The sequence below is a fragment of the Carcharodon carcharias genome, chromosome 7 (assembly GCF_017639515.1).
Source record: "Carcharodon carcharias isolate sCarCar2 chromosome 7, sCarCar2.pri, whole genome shotgun sequence".
NCBI classification, from domain to species: Eukaryota; Metazoa; Chordata; class Chondrichthyes; order Lamniformes; family Lamnidae; genus Carcharodon; species Carcharodon carcharias.
The window spans coordinates 69,016,103-69,028,206 of record NC_054473.1 but is presented as its reverse complement, the minus strand read 5'-3'; positions in this window follow the sequence as shown (position 1 = coordinate 69,028,206).

Here is a 12,104-nt window from a genome sequence, read left to right as displayed (position 1 = left end):
TAGGCAATAGTTTTAATAAAAGCAACTTTTAAGCAAGAAAAGTTATTGTAGTTGCTAAGAAGCAGAGAACTAGTAAATTGTTCTGTATAATTCCTCAAAGTCCTTGCTTGATTTTTAAAATCAGATTATTAACACATGGTGGATGAGACACTGATTAAAAATAGTTTTTTGTATTACACCCATTTTCAGCTATTTTAAAAGACAGCAACACTCTTCAATATATCTTTTTTTTAAATGCAAGGAAACAAATTAATAATTACATTCAAAAACAGTACTCATTTGTGATGGTTCATGGGGGATTTTATGTTGAGCAATGTGCATATGAGTTTAAGTGGAAACTTGAGTGAAAAATTCAATTCAGAAAGCTAGCCCAATTTTGAACACAATTTGCAGCCAGATTGCCACTTCCACCCAAAATGTAACTCTACCCCTTTCATTCCAACTTCCGTGTACTTTTGCGCTGGGAGTAAATATTAATGTAGAAGAATATAATAACAAAGAATAGAAATAGTGTTATCTATCACTGTAATGTCACTTCCTGTTTTGTATCATTATAAGATATATGAGATAGGATGATCTGCAGACTTTGAAGAACAAATTACAATTTTCCCCTGAGTAGTTAGCACAGTTCTGAAAATATAACCTTGCATGTTTTTCCAATTTGTCATGACCCTTTCTACATTGACACAGTGTAAAATCTCCATTGTCTGCTGTCTACTGGAACTTTCATAGCCAATAGCTTTCTGCATGACATTGCTTATTCCGCAGCCCTCACCAATCCCCTCTTGTCTGACGCAAATCAGCCTCATAAACTGTACTCAATCTTTCTCGAGTTATGTGATTTGTGCTTCAACTTCAACTCTGATGTCTGGGAGATTGTTTAGCTTGCTTGTCAGCTCAGGATTTTGTGGTTATCTGCCAAGTTCCACTAACTAACAAGCAGGGTCCCCTCCATTATGCCTAATTAGGGAATCCAAATGAATCTCTGTAATTGTGTTGTACATAAGCAACTGTCCAATTATTAAAGCACAAACCTTCCTATTAAAACTATTGGGATATATTTTCCAATTAGGAACATTTCCAAATGACTGCTTGATTTCTGGTGTATTCCTCTGCATGTTATTTTAGAAATATTTCAGATCTGTCTAAAAATAGAGCACAGTGGAAAGTCGTCTGTGCAGAATGAGTGTTCATACCTGGGCTTCACAGATCATCACCACTTAGTGATGAACCAAAAGGTCAATGGGCCCTACCTTGGTTGTTAAACAACTAATAGTAGAGACCGGATTTGCAATATATATTATGTGCCAATACTTAATGATACAGAGAATATTCGAAATGATCATTAAAAGACCTGGTTATTGATTTGACATAATAGGCAATAATGTGTTGCTATAGCAATGAGAACCATGATATTTCCTACATCTGTTCATTGTATTTGTGGCCAAGAATAATACGTAGAAAGGAAAGCGAGAACTTGCATACCTTTTAAAGCTTAACACAATCTCAGGACATCCCAAAGCATTTCACAGCCAATGAATTACTTTTGAAGTGTAATAACTGATACATAGGCAAGAAAGGTATCTAATTTGTAGACAGTAAAGCCCCAGAAAAAGAAAAGGGAAGAATGGCCAGTTAAATTGTTTGTCTTTGATTGGAGGAGGAATGTTGTGCAGGACAGATGGAGAACTCTCCCCGCTTCTTTGAAAAGTGTCCTAGGATATTGTACAGATGGGACTTTGGTTTAACACATTTACTAAAAGCAGATACCATTCACAACTAAGTTGAAGAGTCAAGAGTGCGAGCGTTGACATTTGGAGAAAAACAAGAACTTTTTGAAGTGATTTATGATACAATTTGGCTAATATAATAGATTTATTTCATCAATCTTGATTAAGCTTAATTCTGTAAACTTCAAATTTGCAAGTATTGTTCATATTTTTATATGTTTTATATTTTGTAACACAGATTGGTCTTGTCTTCAAAATCGCTTCATCCTCTTTCTTCTTCAGTTCTCTGCCCAGAGTCAGGTCCTACCCATAGAGCCATAACCTCCACCATGGGTAAGGTAAGGGGCCAGGCCCCAAATCCACCCTAGATGAAAGGGGGATCAAACCCCGTGCTGTTGATACCAATCTGATCCACACCAGCCGTCCAGCCAACTGAGCCATACACCCCCCCAAGCCTTCCACCATCCCCGCCTGCCACCCCCGTAGGAATCTGAGTTGCTGTGGTAACATATACTTTTACATGCATGTCGTAGTCCAGCATAATAATAGTCAGAACAATGATGGTGGAAGCTCCAATTTTCTTTCTGTCACATGTCTGACCAGGAGTCTCTCACTCTTATCGCCTGCTATTGGCATGCTTTGGAAGGATTTACAAGCTGAAACTGAATTGAAGCCGAATTAGGGCCAATTTTGGGGCCTATTAAGACCCCATTCCCGTGTCTACTCAGATTTGCAGACAAAAGACATTGGCCAGGACCATGGCCAGGCAACCATGGTGGACTCACATCAGAAAAGGTCCATCTTGAGGCACCCTCTCTTTCTCAATCATGAATCTGGGGCTGCCGATGTGTCAGTGCTGAGGGGCCTCTCATTGGCCCTCCAACCTTGAGCACCCACATGCTGTCTTTAATTGGACTGTGAGCCCATTCCTTGCCATTGATTGACCTGGTCCTTTAGAAATACAGGTAGGTGTGTCTGGAATATGTCAGAGCTTAGAACTGAATAAGCCGCCGGATTCCCAAACTAGAACTGAAAACCCCTGCCATGTTTCAGAAATTCTCCAGCTGTCAAGAATCTGTCATCAAGATTCTCCCCATTCTCTGAGCATTTGATTGGTCCTGCCAATCTCTCCATGTCTCTGAAATTGCCCAATTCAATAGCCATTGTGTACCCACTATGCCCCCATCGTGTTTTCTAAAACTGAGTCTAGGAAGAAACAAGTATGGAGCTGGTGATTTTTGATATTTAAATAACTCAAGTTATTAAATTAGAGATACAATGGTCTGATTACTTAGCATAAGCATTCATTATCACCAACCCCAGTAGCAACGGCTTTTCCCTCACATCAGGCATTACTCTACCACATTTCAAAAAAAGACTTAAATGACCTTGTCATGTTTCAAAATCTTTTGACATTTTTCCACAGAAAGGATTTTGAGAAAAGAAAATGATATCTGTCTATCTATTTTATATGATATGTGGTTGTGTTTTAATGGAAAGCATACTGATAATAGGTGGGTAACATGCTTACAGACAAAGTTTTAAATTTGTTGCCCAAAAACTGTTAAAAAAAAGTAAAAATTGATTAAGTTGTTGCAATAATTGATGAGCATCTCACACCCATTGGGCAGAATTTTCTGCCTGTCGGGTGGGCGGGCCTGACCCACTGGAGAAGTAGGCCCTGCCGCCATTTTATGTGGGCGGGCCAATTAAGGCCCGCCCAGTGTGACGCCTGATGGGAAGCGCTATGCACTTCCTGTGCGGGTGGGGGGGATTCCCCAAAAGCGAGAGTGCACTCTTTCGCACATGCGCACAAAAAAGAGCACATCTCCCTGAGGCTAAGTGCTGCCTCAGGGAGATTGCTTGCACTTTTAAAAATGTTAAAAATAGAAAAAAAAAATCCTTAACTTGTCCCCCTCATGTGACAATGTCACATGAGATGGGACATGTTCATAATTTACATAATAAGGTTATTAAACTTTTTTAAACACCACATGAAACCTCATCCCACCAATGGATGAGGTTTCATGCTTTTTCTATTTGCCACCGAGGCTCCTGGCCGGCCCACCAACCTTAAGGTTGGATGGGCAGGTCCTTTAATTGTATAATTGATCCTGTCAATGGCCTCAATTGGCCATTGACAGGTTGGCGGGCCCGCAGTTGATTTTGCTGCACCCCCGCCTTCCTAAAAATTTAAATGGACCGGGATGACGTCGGGAGTTCCGTCCAATGTCAACCCGCCCCCTGTTCGCCAAAGGCAAAATTCTGCCCATTGAGGGGGGAAGTCCCTGGTGTGGAGCACTTGGTAAGAATCCTTTAGTAAAATCCCACCCCTCAGGTTGAGCATATTGAGACAGAGAAACTCACAGCTGAATTTTCCATGCCCATTGGTGTCGGCCATGTTCAGCGGTGTGAGCAGACAACATATCAAGAAGGCCAAAAACCGGTTTCGTGTTGTGAAACCAGTTTGCAATTGTCCACTCAGCCTGTCGATGGCGGGCCGCGTTTCCCACATTGGAGGTCGGGAATCTCATTGTAATACATCTGCATATTATCATAAGGCCAGCCTGCCGGAATCATCCTGCCCCTGCTGGATTGCCCATGTCAACGTGTTTCATAACAGCATATAAAAGGTGTGCACTTGGCAGGCTGCACTTTGCAGGGAACTCGGAGGTGAGTACAAAGTAACATTATGCAGTGCTCGCACGGGTCTCCTTTTGGACTTCAAAGTTGAGGCGACTTTGTGGAGGGGGGGCAAAGGCTGCCCTGTGGCTGAGGTGACTTGGGGGTGGGTGGTGGGGGTGGGTGGGGTGGGTGGTGGGATTGCAGCGCAAAGGTTGCCCTGTAGTGAAAGGAATGCACAAGCACATGCGGGATGGGTGAAATGTGGTGGGGGGGGGGCGGGGGTGGAGGGAAGCAGCCATGCATTAGTGAAACTTTGTATAAGGTGACAGGTGAGACAGTTCAGGTGCAGCCACGTTGATGTGCGTGGAGTCACACCTCTAGCTTATCTGCCCACCCAAGCAATGCAGAGGCATCAAAGTGTCACCAAGTGCTCCAGATCTTTTGACCCCTTGAAAACTAATGAGTGTTTTAGTGGACTGCAGAACAGTTGGGTGACTGGGCATGTTGTACAAACCCCTTGCTAAAGCTGGCCGTGCAGCAGTCATTGATGGAGACACTCACAGCCCCTTGCAATGTCATCATGCCAGTTTGGACCAGTCTCTTCCATGGTTCAAGCTAAAAGTACAGCCTTGCAGTGCAAGTTAGGAGAATGCCTGCACCTGAGCTGAGAGCACAGCATGCAGTCCAGTGGGCAAAGCTGTTGCCAATCTGTCAGGTGGAATGGAGTGGAGGAGGGCGGTGTTTCGGGCAACCATGCAGCGCACTAATCTCCAGCCATCCAAGTGGTGGTCAGCACTATCCGCGATGCGTTAAGGGGCCTTCAGAATTAACCAAGAAAGGATCTGGGAAAACCCAAGCTAACCCACATGTGTCTCTCTTTCATCCTGCAGGAGAAATACATCAGGAGCATGGAGGTTGGTGAACTAGCTGTATGCCTTATGGTGTCCAGAGTGAAGACGATGAAGAAGAGAGAAATGGAAGCACCTGACTGCGCAGAGGGAGGAAGAGCACCCTCATGAAGAAGGGGCAGCTGGGGCTCCTGCACACACTGCTGTAGAGCCACAGTGAGCCGTCGCTGGTCGGCACCTCACTACGCCCAGGGTCAATAGATGCTGCCTTTCATTCCTGCAGATGACAGGGGACCAGTGTCGCCAAACACTGTGCATGCCTTGGGAACTGGTCAATCACATCTGCCAGCTACTGCAGGATTTGGTGCCCCGAGGACATGGAGAACATCCAGTGCCCTTGGCTGTGAAAGTGAACGTGGCACTCAATTTCTATGCCAGTGGCTCCTTTCAAGACTCCACAGGTGACTTCTGTGGGATATCAGAAGCCTCCACACACAAATGCATCCATGAGGTCACCAATGCCACCTTCATGAGGGCACACAACTTTGTACATTTCGCCCAGGACCAGGAAAGCCAGGATGCAAGATCAATTGGATTTGCCCAGATCTCGGTGCAGGGTGCCATTGACTGCAGGGTGCTCCTCAGGCAAAGGGCTACCTGTAGAGGATGTGGAAGATGATAGCTGTGCGGCGGCCACAGACTACAGCAGAGTGAAGGTATAATGAGGCTCATGCAGCAGCTCGTAACTTAGTGGAGCAAACCATTGGGATGCTAAAAATTAGGTTCCGGTGCCTGGACTGATCTGGTGGAGCCCTGCAATACAGTCCACAGAGGGTCGTCTGCTGCACCCTTTACAACCTGGCTCTGCAACAGGGAGAGGAGCTGGCTGAGGAGGAGATGGAGGAACTGGAGGTCTCCTCCGATGAGGACAATGTTAGCGGGGATGAGGGTGAGGAGGTCCTCGAAGGCCAAGATGACATCAATGAGGCCCTCACACTGGCCAAACGAGGTAAGCGGGCTCAGGAGGCCCTCATAGCTGCTAGATTTGTGGAGGATGGTGACAGCATGCATTGAGGAGACATGATAGGTCCTCACATTGCATCTATGAATGTTTAACTCCAGTCTGGCTTTTGGCAGCGCATATAGACTCTGTGGTAATGCTTATGTCATGGGGACACAGTGGAGGCCCTAATAGTCGCTCGATTGCAAGAGGATGATGATGACATGCAGTGAGGACATTTCACAGATCTTCACGTAGCCTCTGAGAATGTTGGACTCCTGCCTGGCTGAGGGGAGTTCACTTGTGCTCTGTAGTCAGGGTCATATCATGGAAGCGCAGCCATGAAACTTTAAAAGCATCTGATCCTTTGTCCGCCTTCAGCACCTGACCCCTTCAGGAGCACAGCATTACTGGTTACAAATGCTGAAGAGATGGGGACCAGCCCCACCTTAAAGGTGCTGAGAGCACACAGAGAGAATGATGGAATTCTGTGACGCCTGTCCACGACATTCTGGCAGCAATGACCAGCACCGTCGAGGTGCAGGCATCAGTAATGTGTCCAGGGAGTGTGAGGCCGGACCATCACTTTGGCCTGAAAGTTGCACAAAGCACAGGGAGACAGCCCTGGACTGAGACACCTGCCTTTATCTTGCACAGAAAGGTGCACATCTGAGTAACACGAACACTGCTCATCAGAACAAGGAGCCATACACAGGGAGACATTCTTGGAAGTTTATTAACAATAGTGACTATTATGTATAAGTGATTAACGCCTGTGCCCAGACTGTGCAACTACAACTTCTTAACTTTCCTAACCCGGCACTACGTCTTGGTGCTCCCCGGACATGCACAGCAGAGGTGGAGGCAGCCTGCTGACTGATATGCCTAGTCTGTGACGACCTTGGCTGGTGTCCTCTGGAGGGCCCAGGCCTTCTTTCGGGGGCCTGCTGTGTGGCAGTGGCACCCTCCTTGGCCTGTGGAGCTGGTGCTGCTAGGGTCACAGGAAGAGGGGATTCAGATGGGCCGGACAAACCCAGAGTCACCTGGGTGGATGAACCCAGGGTGTGTACTTGCTGATTCTCTCCCTTATAGGTGCCCAAGGGCCCCTGACTGAATCCTTGAGGAGAACGGAAAGGTGGAGTGAGATCTAGCTGCCCCGCACCCCTCTCAGGTGTACACTGTTGGGGGCCAACTATGGTGTCAGTGATGGAGCTCAGCCCATGCAGCAATGCAGGAGTGATATCCTCAACCAAAGTCTCCATGGTGACTGCCAGTGTTGATCTTGGGGCGTTGGCATGCCGGCGCTATCTGACTCGGACTCAGCAAATTTCTGGGCTCCAGTAGTCCTCCCAGTGCTGGACACCTGGGAAGTCCCTGCTGTTGCCTGCTGTGGATCAGAAAGTGTGATGTGCTCACCAGATTATGATCCCGAGGCTACATTACTCCTGAGGTGTGTGTCTCTGCGCTGGTGCAGGGTGTGAGTGAGCCCTCTGGCTGGTCTTCAAGGAGGATGCCTTCAAATTCCTCTTCAGAGGTTGCTTCAGGTCTTGATTGGAGGCCCTGGGTCATGGGCTCCATTGGCTGTTTCCCAGACCTGCCTGTGAAAGCAAGGAAAGATAATTAGTGCTTGGCAGTGGCCTGTGAAACAGGACACATCACTCACAGCATGGATGTCTGATGGATGTTGCACTGATGGATCCTCACTTGGTAGAGCAGCGCCGACCTCATCAGCACAGGAACGGTCCAGATCCTCGCCGGCCAGCTGGATGGCTTTGTTTTCAAAGTCCGTGAGGACCTTGGTTTCAGGCATTCCTCTACCAGTCTGTGATCTCTCCCTCTGTTGTGTGCCAGCTTATCCTGCATGAATAGAGATGAACACAGTGTAAGCAGGACGCCTGCCAGGTCAAGTGATAAGTATGCCTGGCCTGTGCATGTAGTGAGTGGTCCCATGGACAGGATGAGGACAATGAATGTGTGTGAGAGAGAGTGAATGGTAATGTCCCTTGAACTGGCAGTGAGCGAGGGCCCTATGGATGTGTGATGGGTTTGTGAGTGTGTGAATTGAGAGTGATGAGAAAAGTGATTACCCTGGTTGAACGGAAGAGATCATTCATCCTCTTGCGGCACTGGGTTGCTGTCCTCTTTTGCAGGGCGTTGGTGCTGACCACTGCTGCCACCACCTCCCAAGTCGGATTGGTGATGTTGCTGCCCATCCTGTGGCCAGATTGGGGGTAGAGGACAACACAGCAAGCCTCCACTGCAGTCTTTTTGCCTTTTGGGGCCATACCTTCTATGCAGCAGTCATGGGCTGGAAACAGAGGTGTACGCGGAGCTGCACTTTAAATATGGCGCCTGGCATGATGAAGCAGTGAGGCAAATGAGAGCCCGCCTGCCCGCCATCGAAATGGTGTGTTTCTTGGGAATACATAATTAATGCATTGGGATTAGAGTGATACGGCATGAGAAGCCGCCATTGCGGCTGGCAGTTAAAACCTCTTTTTCCCACCCGCCACTGCACTTAGTGCAAATTTGGGATGATTGCACCCTCAGTGTCAGTCAGGTTGTTTTTTAAATAGAAATCTGTCAAGATAATCAGGTCCAATGAAGGCTACAAGAAAGTCCAAATGCAGCAGAGTTGCAAACTGGTGTTGTTTAAGTCAAACAAGACAACCCACTGATGCGAAGCTAAATTCTAGTAATTAATTTAAGTGAACCTCATCATAACTGCTGTCCTGTTCACTTGCTGCCTGTGAAATATAATAGCTTATTCTTTCGTATCCAGCCTCATCTTACCAAGTGCTTGTCTGTTTTGTGTTCAAAAAGTTTGGAAAAGCACATGTGAGGACACATGCATAGGACAGGCAACCAGCAGTTGATAATTGGGGAGTGGGGGCATTGGGACATTGTGGAGAAGGATGGATTGAATATACAGAACAGAAAGAGGCCATTTGGTCCAGCTATGCCAGTGTCTACCTTCCACGTAAGCATCCTTCAACCCTATTTCATCTTCAGATTATTAGTGATCCCAATCACTGCAGTAAAAACACATCTAACTTACAATGTAGCATCTAACTATTGAAATTGAATGGACATTTTTTCTTGTATTTCAAAGCCTGTCAATGAAAGAATTCCAGGAGCAGGTGACCGTATTTTTTTTTTGGTTCCCCAATTGGGACTGGGGCTCCCTATGGTTCACGTCTTATGTGAGAGGCCATGAACCATGTTGACTTACAGAAGTACCTGGCTCCACTAAAATTATATTTAAACTATCCCATCCCGCAATAGAGCCAGCAAGAGTGGGAATGTAGCATGCAGGTGGGCTACTCACATCTTATCCCATGCTGGCAAAAATTTGCTAGAAAATGGAAAGGGAGAGGGAATTCTGGAATTTTGTCCCACCTTCCATTTGAAAAGGTTCCTGACTCAGCAAGATAATCCAGACTAAGAGGTCTAGAGACTGAGACTTGTCATCTGTCAAAGTCCTTATTTAGCTGTAAAATGAAAAATTAGAAAATCTGAGCCAGTTTAGGGGCTGAAGGAGATGGAGACTGCCTGATGGTAACAGTTGTGGCTCAGCATCTGAATGACAGAAGAGGAACAGGAGTTGGTCCAGTGACCAAACATCAGGTGTGTCTATTGGCAGTTGTCCTCCACCTGGCCATTGTTCTCAGGCCTTCAGGCTGCAATCCTAGTCCAACTGGGTGTCCATGATTTGGGACTGGTAAATGTTCAGAGTTTGGTGGCTCTATCTCTGGTGTCCCAATCTACCTAGTTGCCAATGGCCCAGGACTCCTTCAAGTCACAATTATACCACACTCAATCTATGCAAATGCCACATACCTAAAAGATACAGCATAGTCCATTTTTATGGCATTTCTACAATTCTACCAACAACGTTATGGTGGATGAGGAGAACATGACAATTCACCAACCAAGTTGTTTCACAATAGAGACTAAACAAATTTCAGATATTCTTTCACTACTGTACATGACAGGAATTATAATTGCTGATACTCAACAGTCAAAATCTTAACTGACAAGTTATCAAATAGCAAAGGGAACATTGCATTTGCTAATGTACATATTTGAAGACTTCACATTCATTACAATATATTTCTAACCTCGAATATGATCTTTTGCACTAGGAACAAATGATTGTAATGCATTTTAACACTAAGCATACTTAATGGATTAATGGAATGACCTCATTATGAGCAGGAATGTATGTACCAATCATGAACAATATATTTCAGAACTGAGTCCAAATTAATCTTGGTGTGCAAATTTTCAGTCATTACTTCACTGAATCTAACTTCTTAAAGATCAGCACCCTCTAAGAGAGATTAAATGTATACATTTCTAGGAAAAATTCCATTGAAATTTGTCACAGCTCACCAATGCTTCGTGCAAATGTGTTATGATTCTTTGATGGGATTGAAGCATTGTTCTGTTATACTCAATCATTTTCGCTTCAGGTCAGGTTGGAGTAGAAAATGAATCAATAATTTATCACTTAGTTCTTTCTGACAGCTGTGGCTGCTCGGTCTATTTCTCTTCCATGCCAACTTTGTGATCTACTCTGCCCAAGGGACATTCAATTCCAGCTGCATTTATGTGAATAGATTTGTCCTCTGACCCATCACCAAGAACACTCCCATCGGAATTGTGGGGGAAGGGGATGGGTGCAGGAATTAGGTGGAGAATCGGAGGGGGCTTCTGATTTCTGAGGAAGTCTATCTTTCATATGAGGGTTTCCAGTCTCCACTCTTGATTCATTTGCTTTGGAATCTTTTCCCAAACAATGCTTTCTCTCTGAAACCTTCAACCTCCAACTGGGGCCTGTGATTTCGAACTTTCCTTCGATGTTCCTCTCCCCTGGATTGCCACGTACATTCAAGCTTCCTTCCACTCACTCTCTCTTAGACTCAGCCGTACCAACAGAATGCTAACTAAACACCAGCGCTTCATATGCCCATAGGAAAGAGTTAGAGACCTTTGGCTGTCTTAGAGGGTGCTGAACTTTAAAGAGTTAGATTCAGTGAAGTAATGACTGAATTTACACTACAAGATAAATTTGTGCTACAAGATTCATCCTTGGGCCTTCTGGCTTCTCACAAACCTATTTTGCTTTAAGTCTACTTCCTGCAGCTTTCTCTCTGTAAGCTTGCAGGCTTCCTCTCTGCCCTCTAATTTCAGTTCCACTGAACAGGATCTTGTTCCAAATTCCCCTCCTTGTCCTTTGATTTAACCTAAAGGGCTTCTTGGGGCCTTTCTCTTTTTCCTTTAGGACATGCTCCCACAGTTCCCTCTCCCAATAGACTGTTGACAACTTAGTATCTCCCTTGAGATCCAGAACTCATTTCACATTCACTGTTATTTTAACTCTCTTAGACTTATTCTCCTCAGCATTCTGCTAGAATGCCAGCTAGAGAAAGACTTAAACCGCTCCCTTCACCTTAGCGCATAACTAAAACTGAACTAAAACTGTTTTTGGTTTCTTGGTGTCTGTGTGGGCCTCTCTCTCTGAACAACCTGTTGCTAGACAACAACAGTTTTTTTCTACCTTGTGTTTGTTTAAACTCCTCTTCAAGAGTCGGAAACCTCACTAAAATGCAAGCATCTTTTAAAATTAAGCTAAAACTCAAGTTCTCCCTTTCTTAACATACAAATACAGAAATACAAATCAAACTTAAAGCTAAAGCTCATTCCTAAGACTCACAAATACAAATATAACAACAATTTCTCTAGTTCCTAACACTGTCACCATTCTTTTTAATCATAACATAAGGTCAACATACTTCCAAGGGTTGTATCAGGCGTCCAATGCCCTAAAACAGCAACTGCACAATGGATTCAGAATGAATGGGGAACTGACTGATTTTTTTTAAATTCATTCATGGG